Source organism: Suncus etruscus, chromosome 2, assembly GCF_024139225.1.
Source record: "Suncus etruscus isolate mSunEtr1 chromosome 2, mSunEtr1.pri.cur, whole genome shotgun sequence".
In the NCBI taxonomy this organism is placed as follows: Eukaryota; Metazoa; Chordata; class Mammalia; order Eulipotyphla; family Soricidae; genus Suncus; species Suncus etruscus.
The window spans coordinates 42,475,805-42,488,396 of record NC_064849.1 but is presented as its reverse complement, the minus strand read 5'-3'; positions in this window follow the sequence as shown (position 1 = coordinate 42,488,396).

The window sequence follows — 12,592 nt, the reverse complement described above, 5'->3', positions numbered from 1 at the left end:
ATCTGTTATGAAGAGAACAAATCATGTTTTGGGGGTTTTAATGAGACAATTATGTTGATTGATTTCTAGACTTGTTAAACTGCTACACCAGCTAAACTCTGAACACAGCAAACTATTCTGCTATTACAGTGACTTTATTTCACAATTGACTTATCCATATACATATATCAATAATTTATGCCTTCCACATATTTTAGTAAATTCAGTAATGTATCTACTAATTTAGTTATCTGAAACTTAAAATGAAAAAAAAACATAAGAAGACTTAGGAAAACATAAACAATTAATTAATGATATATTGATAAAGAAAATTTCATAACAGATCTTAGATATAGTATAAAAAGACTATATAGTATGATTTTAATTATTTTAGTATACTCTTTCAAAAATATATAATTGTTCACTTTCATTTATAAATGAAGTTAAATTTCGTCTTAGATCACATCATCTATAAAACTTTGATCCTAAACAATATAAGATATTCTTGTCTGACAGTTATAAATATATTTCTAGGCAGCATATAAAAGCACCACACTAATATATATAAGTATTATATGTGGGGATATTATTATAGTTATGTATCATGTAGTTTTTACTTTAGCCTTTCAGTTTTAATCTAATAAACTATTGTTGACAGTCCTCAAATGAACAGCAGAGATGCATTTATGTAAGAGTGCCCCATGACCGAAAGATTATGTGTTGTTTTACTATCCATCTTGTTCTATTCATACAGCTGTTGCTAAATAGGCAATGCCCAGAACTGTCTGAGTTAATATTAGCCCCAATCATTCTGCTGCCTTGTAGAGTAGTAGACCATGACAGGGCTGCCGTTACATTTCAAAGGAAAAGGATGTCACTATCAGATCACAAACCCATTGCATTGGTTCTACATAGTTTGCAATTTTTGTTTTATTTACCTGTTAGTTTTACAACCTGTTGTAAGTTTCAATTTTCTTTTTCTTTACATTACCTCGATCAGTTTACATTGAGAGAAAAGATGTTAATAATATTCACTTATTAACATGTTCTCTACATATTCTAAAGTAGACACTTCAGGGATTTTTTGTTTGTTTTCTTTGATTTGGTTTGGTGGCCACACCCAGTAACTCTCAGGGGTTACTCAGAAATGCGCTCAGAAATCACTCCTAGCTTGGGGACTCATATGGGATGCCAGGGGGATCAAAATGCAGTTAGTCATAGGTCAGCTGTGTGCAGGGCAAACACCCTACTGGTGTGCCAACGCTCTGGCTCCGACACTCCTGTTCTTAAGAAAACCAATTTTAATAGGTTGCTTACTTTATTTTTAATAATAGAATATTATATACTTAATTTTGAAGGAAGGACTTTTACAGGAATTATTTGAAGAGAATTTTATTAACTTATGTATTTTTGGTTTTTGGATCACACACAGCAGTGATTCATACTGCCTCTGCACTCAGTAATCATTTCTGGTGGTCTCAGAGGATTATATAGGGGTGGAGAGAATCACACTTGGTTTGGCTACATATAATACAATTACCGTAGCCACTGTACTATATATCTGTACTATATATCTCTGGGTCATGTTTGATGAAAATTTTGAATTGATTTTACTACGTATCATATTGATATATGCAGATGACTGAAATAGCTGGTCTATAAATTGTAACTGATGGACTGGAAATATAGTTCAGAGTTTAAAGTGTTTGCCTTCCAAAAATTCAACATTTATTTAGTCCTTGGCACCATGAATGGTTAATATGCTCTGCCAGAAGTTGCTCCAATACTCACAACATCAATACAGTAAATATGTAATGGAAACATTATTACTCAAAAAGTACTTAACTTTTTCTAAAATCTAAGACTGTGGGGGAGGTGGAAGGGGACATTGGTGGTGGGAATATTGCACTGGTGAAAGGGGATGTCCTGTTTATGACTGAAACCAAACTACAATCATGCTTGTAATTATGGTGCTTAAATAAATGTTTTATACAAAAATGTTAAAAGATAAATAAAACTGTTAGTCTAAAATGTTTTAGTAAACTGATTTAATTTGATTTATTAAATATATAACAGTAATTTATGTATAACATAAATATTTATTGATATCTAGCCAGAAACTTCACATTAATCCTCTTTATAAAAGATAAATAATTTGGGCAGGAGTGATAACATAGCAATGGAGCATTTGCCTTGCATGCGGCTGACCCAGGAAAGACTTGGGTTCGATCCCCGGCCTTCCATATGGTTCCCGGAGTTAGGAGCAAATTCTGAGCACATAGCCAGGAGTAACCCCTGAGCCTCACAGGGTGTGGCCAAAAATAACAATAATAATAAAAAATAATAATAATTGTTAAATCTAAGCATCATAGTAAGAAACAAAGTAACCAAAATGAGGAATTTAGTATTTATATGTAAAATTTGTGCATGTATTTTTTCCTAAATATTTGTATGATGAAAATATTTATATGATGGAGATTATTGATTATTCTATTTAAAGACTGAGATAAAATGTATGCCAGCAAAAAGCCCTGGAATCAATTCCTGGTATCACATAATCACACGAGCACTTTTGGGAATGAATTGCCAAATACTGCGCTTGAAATAGATTCTGAAGAAGTAGGCCTGAGCAAGCTCAGTATGGTCCAAAATAAACAATATAAAATAAAAACAAATAAGAAAATAAGTAATATTAGTTTACACTCATAAGTAATGGAGTCACTATATTGGGGCTGGTCTATTCAGGTCTATATATCTGGTTCATATATGGTAAATAATCCAGGTTCAACATTCACTTGTGTCATTTATTTAAATTTGTATAGCTTATTTTATGACCTTTCCTCAAAGAGTCTTGTTGAAAAAATTTTATCCTTATGATACATGATCAGAGTTAAAGAAGTAAAGTCAAACTCCAGAAACATAATTCCATGCTTATACATTTTAACCACAAATGGCTGGCCAAAAAAAGTCTATATTCATGTTAAATGTCAAGAAGAGTGTATAGATACTATAGATACTATGAATAAATGCAGCTATACCATGTCTTTAATTATATGATTTGAACATCAAAAAGTGAAGGATGTGAAGTATTATAAATATTCAATGCAATATATATCAAACACCATTGACATTTTTGAAGAACATAGAGTAAACACTACTAAAATATGTTTGAAGCCACAGACCTTCTCAAAATATTCAAAACAATACTGAGAAAAATATAGATGACATTGTGTTTGATGATTTTGAAATATACCATAAACATATATAACCAAACCAAATGGAATCTGAGCAGACACAGAAAAATGGAACTCAATTGAAAGCTCAGAAATAAAACTTCAGTTATGGATGGTTAATTTATGATAAAGATCATAATATGGGGCAAAAAATACCCTTCTTAACAAATTATGCTGGGAAAATCAGTTTATGACATGCAAAATAAAAAGAAATTGGGCACACTATGTACAAAAAATGAAATCTTATGATTGTTCAGACATTAAGCACAAAACCATCAAATACATCAGAGAAACAGAAATAAAAACTAGCTACAAATTTATTTAGAGCTGTCTTTAGTGATGTTACTCTCTTGGCAAGGAAAACAAAAACAGAATTAAACAATTGGAATTATATCAATCTAGAAAAGCATTTTTACTGTAAAAAACACACTTGACTAAAAATTCTACTACTAAATGAGAAAAATATTCATATTACATATATATAAGAATTGGATAATATTCAAGTTATCTAACAAGAGCACAAACTAATCCACAAAAAAATTAAAATGGAAGAAAAAAGCTGGAGAGAGTACAATAGGGAGGGCATTTGATCTCCAGCACCCATATTGCACCCCTCAATTCCTTCTAGGAGTAAGTTGTCAGAAATAAGTTTAGTAAGAATTGGGGGGCAGAGCAGTGGTTCAAGTGTTAGGGCATTTGCCTGCATGCTAACCTAAGATGGACAGCAGTTAGATCCTTTGGCATCCCAAACAGTCCCCCAAGCCAGGAGATATTTCTGAATGTATAGCCAGGAGTAGTAACCCATGAGCATCACCTGGTGTGGCCCCCCCAAAAAAAAAGAACTGGGTGTTTAAATTTATGGTATTAGGGAAAGAGATTGTTTGCTGTTGCCTGCCTGTGTACTAAGCTGCATTAGTATAAATTGCCTTGAGTTCAGGTGTGTTGTGTGTAGATAATGCAAAGATGAACAAAATGGCCATTTTCATCCTAATTTTTTTACAAATAAAAATTATTTTATTTATGCTGTTCTCTGCTTATTATCTCACTTTCCATTCACAAAACAGCAAATTTATTTAAATATAAACCCACATTGTAGACGAGGATACTATGGCAGCATCCCAACTTGATAGTCAGCCACCTGATCTTGGCTGTAACAGTTGTTGGAGGACTAATTCTTTGGGGGGCTTTTGGCTCACTCCTATCAACTCATCCTGGATTCTGTCTAATTGGTCTTTCCAAAAATTCTCTAAGCCACTTAATAGACTGAAATAAATCTCTTTCTGTTTAATTAGCTGAATGTATTATTTTTCTTGTAATGAATATAGACAGATAGAGTAAATATTACCTGGAGAGGCTGAAGGTCAGAAACGGTCAAGAAAATAAAAGGCTGAAGTTATTAAACTGATCTGGCAGTGTTTATGATAGCAAATATCCATGTACATTCTAGAATTTAAGATAGAGTTATGTGATGTTAATATATAATACATAGTTGGAAAACATCTACTGATATTATTGCCTGGAATCACTGGAATATAGGAAGTAAAGACTGTATGTGGCTTAAATATTTTAGCTTACCTAAAAGACAAAGAAAAATAAAAGTTAAGTCAAAATTATACATGTGAACATATACTGGTTTATTATTTATTTATTTATTATTTGGGATATATTAAATAAATCAAACAGTTGAACAAACAGCTATATTGGAGAAATGACACAAAATAAGTCTCTATTTTTTCTTTAATAGAAAAATAAAATTATATGTTTTGAACTTTAAATATTTGGTAATTGAACTATTAGAACTAGCTAGCTTTTATATTTCTCTATAATACAACCTGATCTTGACAAAATTTTTGTAACACTAAAAATAGCAGAAATTATGTCTGTTCTATTGAATTACTGAGTTACAAAATAAGTCGTATTTATAGGCTTCCTAAATACCTCATTTAAATTTGGGGCATTTGTTTGAAAGAAATGCAAATTCAAAATTACACAATAAAACAGTGAGTTGGGTATTTGCCTTGCATCCAGACAGTCCGTGTTTGATCCCCAATATCGCATTAATGTCCCCCATGCACCACTACGAGTATCTCCTGAGGACAGAGACATGAGTGAACCTATAGCATGGCTGATGTAGCCAAAAAGAAAAAAGAAAAAAAAATGGCGGACGAGAATCTTTCTTAGTATAGCATAAATTCTAGGGAGCAATTTTCTTGCCTACTTCCTGCTTGGAAATGTTGTTCCCTTTTTTTTTTTATTTTTGCCCTTTTTTTTTTGGGGGGGGGGCACATCCAGTGATACTAAGAGTTTTCTCCTGGCTATGCGCTCAGAAATCGTCCCTAGTTTGGGGGACCATATGAGATGCCGGGGGTTTGAACTGCTGTCTGTTCTAGGCTAGCTCAGGTAAGGTGGACACCTTACCACTCCATCCCACTGCTCAGTCCCCCCCACTTTTTTTTTGACTGTTCCCCTTTTTTGTATGAAGTTGTCACTGGAGCCAGTTGACAAATAAAGGAAGATTACAGATTATTTTCTTTATATATTGATCTATTATAACTTGAGAAATATAAATAATATTGTAGTATCAATATTAATGTCTGAATATTTCATTTAAGTAGTAAAGCACAATTTGCTTAACAACTTTTCTGTAAATGAATATCTGTGTTACTTTCAATTTGATGAAGCACTTATAAAGCTGTAATGAACATCCTTTGAAAACTTATTTTGACACATTTCATTTCTCTTATGTGAAACTCCAGAGGTAAAATAATTTGGTCATAATTGAGGCTTAACTGTAGATACTGTATAGTTTACAGTTAATATTAGAGTTAATAGTTATAAATTTTTGACAATTGATTTCATCAGCCTTTAAATTTTATATTTCCTATTGTATCTAAAATAGCATCTCTTTGGTATTAAATGATTTCCCAGATTTTTAATGATGTTAAATATATATATATATATCATATTCTTACTTAGTCAAATATTTTTTCTTCAAAAAAACTTGAAGACTTTTTTCATTAATTTCAATCAGGATATCTTTTTACTGATGAATTTTAGAAGTCTGCAGAAAAGTGACATGTATTTCTAATTTTATAAATGGTGTGCTATTTGTAGACTATCAAGAAAATTCCGAACAACAAATAATCGATCAATTTTTATATTGATATCCTTTTTGTAATTGTTATTATTATTATTATTAATTATTATTATTATTTTGTTTAGTTTTTGGGACACACACATAGCTCAGGCTGTGTGCTCAGAAATCTGCTCCTGGCTTGGGGGGTCTATATGGAGAGCCAGGAGTCAAACAACCATTCATCTGGATAGGCTGCATGCAAGGCAATGCCCTGTGGCTGTGCTATTCACCTCAGTCCCTGCATATCTTTTTTCTGATAAATTTTAGAATTCTGTAGAAAAGGAATATGTATTCCCAGTTTATAAAATAGTGTTGTATTTGTAGTCTGTCAAGGAAAATTCTGAACATCAAATAAAAATATTCCCTCCAATGATTATCTGTAGAAACTTAATATTTAAAACCTGCATATATTCTTATATTGTTGGTCTTATATGTTTTCTTATTAAATTTAAAATTTTTCTCTTCTTTTTATTCATTTTACTTTTATTTTGTTATGAATATTTTAATATTTATCACCCACTGCATACTGTTAATGATATATAAGTAATTTACAAGGATGCCATTTTCTTTTGGTGGTGGGGCTTATCTATTATTTGGGTCACAGCCAGTGGAGTTTAGGGCTTACTTCTAGTTCTATACTCAAGGAACACTCCTGATGGTGTTTGGAGAACCATGTGGGATGGTGAGAATCAAACTCAGGTTAACTGCCTGCAACGAAAGTACTCTACCCACTGTACTTTGTCTCAACTCCCCTCCCCCACCATCTGAGTTCTCTATTTTTATGTCACATTAACTCAGTTAAATCATTTTTATGTTTATTTTTAAATAAACATAATTTCAGCTGATACTTAGTGTTTAGTCCTGGCTCTACACTTAGGTATAACTACTGGAAGTGCCTGGAGGAACCACATGGGATGCTAAGGATTGAACCCAGGTCAACTGCATGCAAAACAAGGACACTATCTACTCTTCTAGTTCCTCACTTAAATGACTGTTAACACAATTTTGGATATGGGGAGCCACATTCAGCTTTACTCAGGAATTATTCCTGATTTTTTTTTCAGGATAACTCTCTTCTAAGAGAAAGGAGAACCAGTGGAGAGATAGCCTGGAGGCAGGGCGTTTGCCTAGCATGCAGAAGGACAGTGGTTCGAATCCCGACATCCTATATTGTCCTCAGAGCCTGGCAGGAGCGATTTCTGAGTGTAAAGCCAGGAGTAACCCCTGAGTGCAGCTGGATGTGACCCCCCCCAAAAAAAAATAAAACAGAAAAACTTGTAATTTATAGGAGCCAAAGAGATAGCATGGAGGTAGGGTATTTGCTGTGCATGCAGAAGGAGGGTGGTTCAAATCCCAGCATCCATAAAGTCCCCCGAGCCTACCAGGAATGATTTCTGAGCATACAGCCAGAAGTAACCCCTGAGCTCTGCCTGTGTGACCGCCCTCTCCCCCCAAAAAAAGAGGAGGACCATTTGTGTTGAGTAGATTGAGACTGAGATAAAATCCACTTTACTCACTATACAATGTGCTGACTCTAAATTAAATTATCCATTTGACCCTAAATTTTAATTAATAGACACAATAATTCTGGGTTTTTTTTTTTTGTTTGTTTGGTTTTTTGTTTTTATTTTTGGGTCACACTCAGCAGCGCTCAGGGGTTACTTCTGGCTCTATGCTCAGAAATCACTCCTGGTAGGCTCGGAGAACCATATGGGATTCTGGGATTCGAACCACTGTCCTTCTGCATGGAAGGCAAACGCCCGAACTCCATGTTATCTCTAAGGCCCAATAATAATTTCTAAGGTTTACATAATGTATAACTTTTAATTAAGGATTTTAATTTTAATTTAATTAGGGAATTATATGATATTTTATTTATTAAAATCACCTAAAACATTTTTATCACTTTTTTTGTTTGTTTGTTTGAAGGCCACGCCCTGTGATGCTCAAGGGTACTCCTGGCTATGTGCTTAGAAATCACTCCTGGCTTGGGGAACCATATGGGATGCCGGGGGACTGAACCCTGGTCCGTCCTAGGCTAGCATGAGCAAGGCAGACTCCTTAAGGCTTGTGCCACAGCTCCGTCCCTTTATCACTTTTTTTTTTTTTTTTTTTTGGTTTTTGGGTCACACCCGGCGGTGCTCAGGGGTTACTCCTGGCTGTCTGCTCAGAAATAGCTCCTGGCAGGCACGGGGGACCATATGGGACACCGGGATTCGAACAAACCACCTTTGGTCCTGGATTGTCTGCTTGCAAGGCAAACGCCGCTGTGCTATCTCTCCGGGCCATCCTTTATCACTTTTTTGATCTCACTAAACTTTATTCTAGGGCTGGAACAATGCTAAAGTGGGTGGAGCATTGAAAAAAATCCAGATTTCTTCAAGAGTCCCTGAAAATCACTATAAGTGATGCCCGATAATCCCTGTTCACAGAGCCAGGAGTAAACATAAAAGGTATGTGCCCCCAAGAATTATTTTTAAAACAGTATTCCTTTTTCTTTTTTTAATTTCTCTAGCATTTATCAGAAAAAATAAATTGGCAATTAGAAGAGAAGTAAAATAATCATTGAATATGGACAAATAAAAAATTTTAATAACTTTATTTAAACACCTTGATTACAAACGTGATTATAGTTGGGTTTCAGTCATGTAAAAAACACACCCTCTTTACCAGTGCGACATTCCATCTCCAATGTCCCAAATCACCCTCCTCACTACCCTACCCCCACCTGTACTCTAAACAGGCTTTCTACTTCCCTAATTCATTCACATTGTTATGATAGTTCTCAGGGTAGTTATTTCTCTAACTACACTCATCACTCTTTGTGGTGAGCTTCATATAGTGAGCTGGTCCTTCCGGCTCTCTTCTCTTTTGCCTCTGTGAATTATTGAGGAAAATGTCTTCTATTTTTCTTAAAATCCATAGATGAGTGAGACTATTCTGCTTTTATCTTTCTACCTCTGACTTATTCCGTTTAGCAAAATAGATCCCATGTACATCCATGTATAGAAAAATGTCATGACTTAATCTCTCCTGATGGCTGCATTATATTCCATTGTATATATGTACCACAGTTTCTTTAGCTATTCATCTGTTGAAGGGCATCTTGGTTGTTTCCAGAGTCTGGCTATTGTAAATTGCACTGCAATGAATGTAGATGTGAGGAAGAAAATTTTGTATTGTATTTTTGTGTTCCTAGGGTATTTCCCTAAGAGTAGTATAGCTGGATCGTATGGGAACTCGACTTCCAGGTTTTGGAGGAAGCTCCATATTGTTTTCCATAAAGGTTGGACTAGACTGCATTCCCACCAGCAGTGAATAAGAGTTCCTTTCTCTCCACATCCCTGCCAGCACTGCTTGTTTTCATTCTTTGTGATGTGTGCCAATCTCTGGGGTGAGATGATACCTCATAGTTGTTTTGATTTACAACACCCTGATGATTAGTGATGTAGAGCATTTTTTCATGTGTCTTTTGGCCATTTGTATTTATTCTTTGACAAAGTGTCTGTTCATTTCTCCCCATTTTTGATGGGATTAGATGTTTTTTTCTTATCTGATGGGTATTGGGTGAAAGAGCTGTATTACATTTATATCCTAATTTCTCATTCTCTACTCCAACCTCTAAAAGAAATCATGACATTATTTTGAGTTTAGGTATTTATTATTTTGGATATTTTTCCTTGCATAATTAGTAGTACAGTTCAGTAAGTTCTCACATGCTATTTGTGCATTAACATGCTTTGCTTTTATATTTGTTAATCGTTTTTGCTAGTACCTCCATCTATAGTTTTAAACAGTCTTTTAAATAATTAAAACTGCGTGATTGAAAATATATTTATTTTTAGATCTTATTTGTTGGTAAAAATTCATCATATTATTTAAGTCATATCTTCAATAATTTTAGATTATGTATTCTTACCCTCTCAGTCTAGATGCTTACTTCAAGTCCCATTCTATTTCTATCTAGATACTTGGTGATTTAGTATAGTATTTTACACATTTTTTTAATTTCATTTCTAGATTTTAATGTATATCTCTAATTATAAGATATATTTTAAAAATCTTAGAAATCATTGATTTTTATTATTCAAAATATTTATCTTAATTTTTAAAATTACTTATTTAAACAACATAGTTACAAGGTTGTTCATAATACAGTGGTTTTTATTTTCCACAGATACAAATTTGTTCATGACCAAGTTACAGCCATACAATGAACTACACCCTTCACCAATGCACATTTTCTTCAATTTTAAATAAAAAATTCATAATTAAATAAAATGAAAATGTACTGGTAGAGAAAAATCACCTAATTTTTAAAAAGGTAAAGATTTATACTATTATATTCACAATACAGTTATTATGTTTCCCATGTATATTTAAATATATATTTACCAATTTTCTAATTCTTTAATAAGGTTTTATTACCTTGCTTCATATAAACTAAACACTTATATATTTTTAATGTCCTTCAGTTTATTTAGTATAAGATCTTATTTTCTTTGGTTCAATTGTCTTTTCCTCATCATTTATAAGCACCATTTTACTATTTGCTCTCTTTCTCTTATTTAGTTTTTATTTTATTTTATATTACCAAATGTAGAAGAGAAAAAAGATAATTTAAAATTAATCTATGGTTGATGCATTTCCTAATAAATATGGAATAAGATATGATAAATGAGAAAAACATATCAGGGTGATGATTTCAGAACTACAAATCAAATATATGTCCACTTTTAGCAATCTGCGTGAAGCTACTTTTAAGAGAATTTTCTGAATAATCTTTTCCTAGGGTGATTTTGGAGGATTTTAGCCACTCAGATCCTATAGAGGGTCATTAAAGGTATTTGAGCCAGCTGGCACCATTTCATTATTGCATTTTTATCCCAATAATTATTTATTGCAAACACCATATTAAGCTACTGTTTCAGTTGGAGTTCTCCAGTGAAAGAATAATTTTAATGTATCTATCTTTAACACTCCTTCATCTGTATCATTGTACTCTTTACCACTGGAATACATGTATCAGTGTTTAAATTTATAATCAAAGTAGAAAACCCATTTTAGGGGCCGGGCGGTGGCGCTGGAGGTAAGGTGCCTGCCTTGCCTGTGCTAACCTAGGACGGACCGCGGTTCGATCCCCCGGCGTCCCATATGGTCCCCCAAGAAGCCAGGAGCAACTTCTGAGCGCATAGCCAGGAGTAACCCCTGAGCCTCACAGGGTGTGGCCCAAAAACCAAAAAAAAAAAAAAAAGAAAACCCATTTTAGAAGTCACTGAACAAATTAAAACAACAACAACAACAACAACAGAAAAAGACAACCATAGGGCTTGAGAAGTAGTAGAGCAAGTACAGGGCTTTTGCGTTGCAAGAGATTGTCATAGATTCCATCTCAAGCATCCTTTGTGGTCACCAAAGCAAGACCATAAATAATCTCTGAGTGCAGAGCTAGAAATAAGACCAGAGCACTGCAAAATGAGGCCCAACACCTAAAGCCCAAAACCTTACAAAAAGAAGAAGAAGAAGAAGAAGAAGAAGAAGAAGAAGAAGAAGAAGAAGAAGAAGAAGAAGAAGAAGAAGAAGAAGAAGAAGAAGAAGAAGAAGAAGAAGAAGAAGAAGAAGAAGAAGAAGAAGAAGAAGAAGAAGAAGAAGAAGAAGAAGAAGAAATGTAAAGAAAAAATCCAAAGAAAGTAAAGAGAAACCCAATAGTGTTTCTATTTCTATTCCAAAAGAAACACTATTTGGCACCAAATTCTTTATTGGTCAGGTTCTAGAGAGAAATAGAATCAATCATGCATATACATATAAAAATATACATATATGTAATACATAGAATCAATCATGTATATACATATAAACATATAAATATGCATACAGTCCTAATAAACATTAATAGAGAGAAAATTGGCTTACAAATGTTGTGGGTTTGTGGACTTGTTGGAATTTGGCATGTCCAAAAAAAAAAAAACAGTTTGGGTTTTAGGCAGCTATTGATGCTGCATCTTCAGGTACAATTTTTTCTTTAGAAACCCAAGTTAAACTTAAGAATTTCAACTAATTGGATGAAGCATACATTTATTATAATAAATAATTTCCTTTACTTAATTTAAAAATGGCTGTAGATATTAATCACAAACTGTCTTCTTCATAGCAATACCTAAATTAGTGTTTGTTTAAATAAACGGTGCTAGAGACTTCTTAATTTGACACATAAAATTAACCATCACACCCACCTTCGAATTTT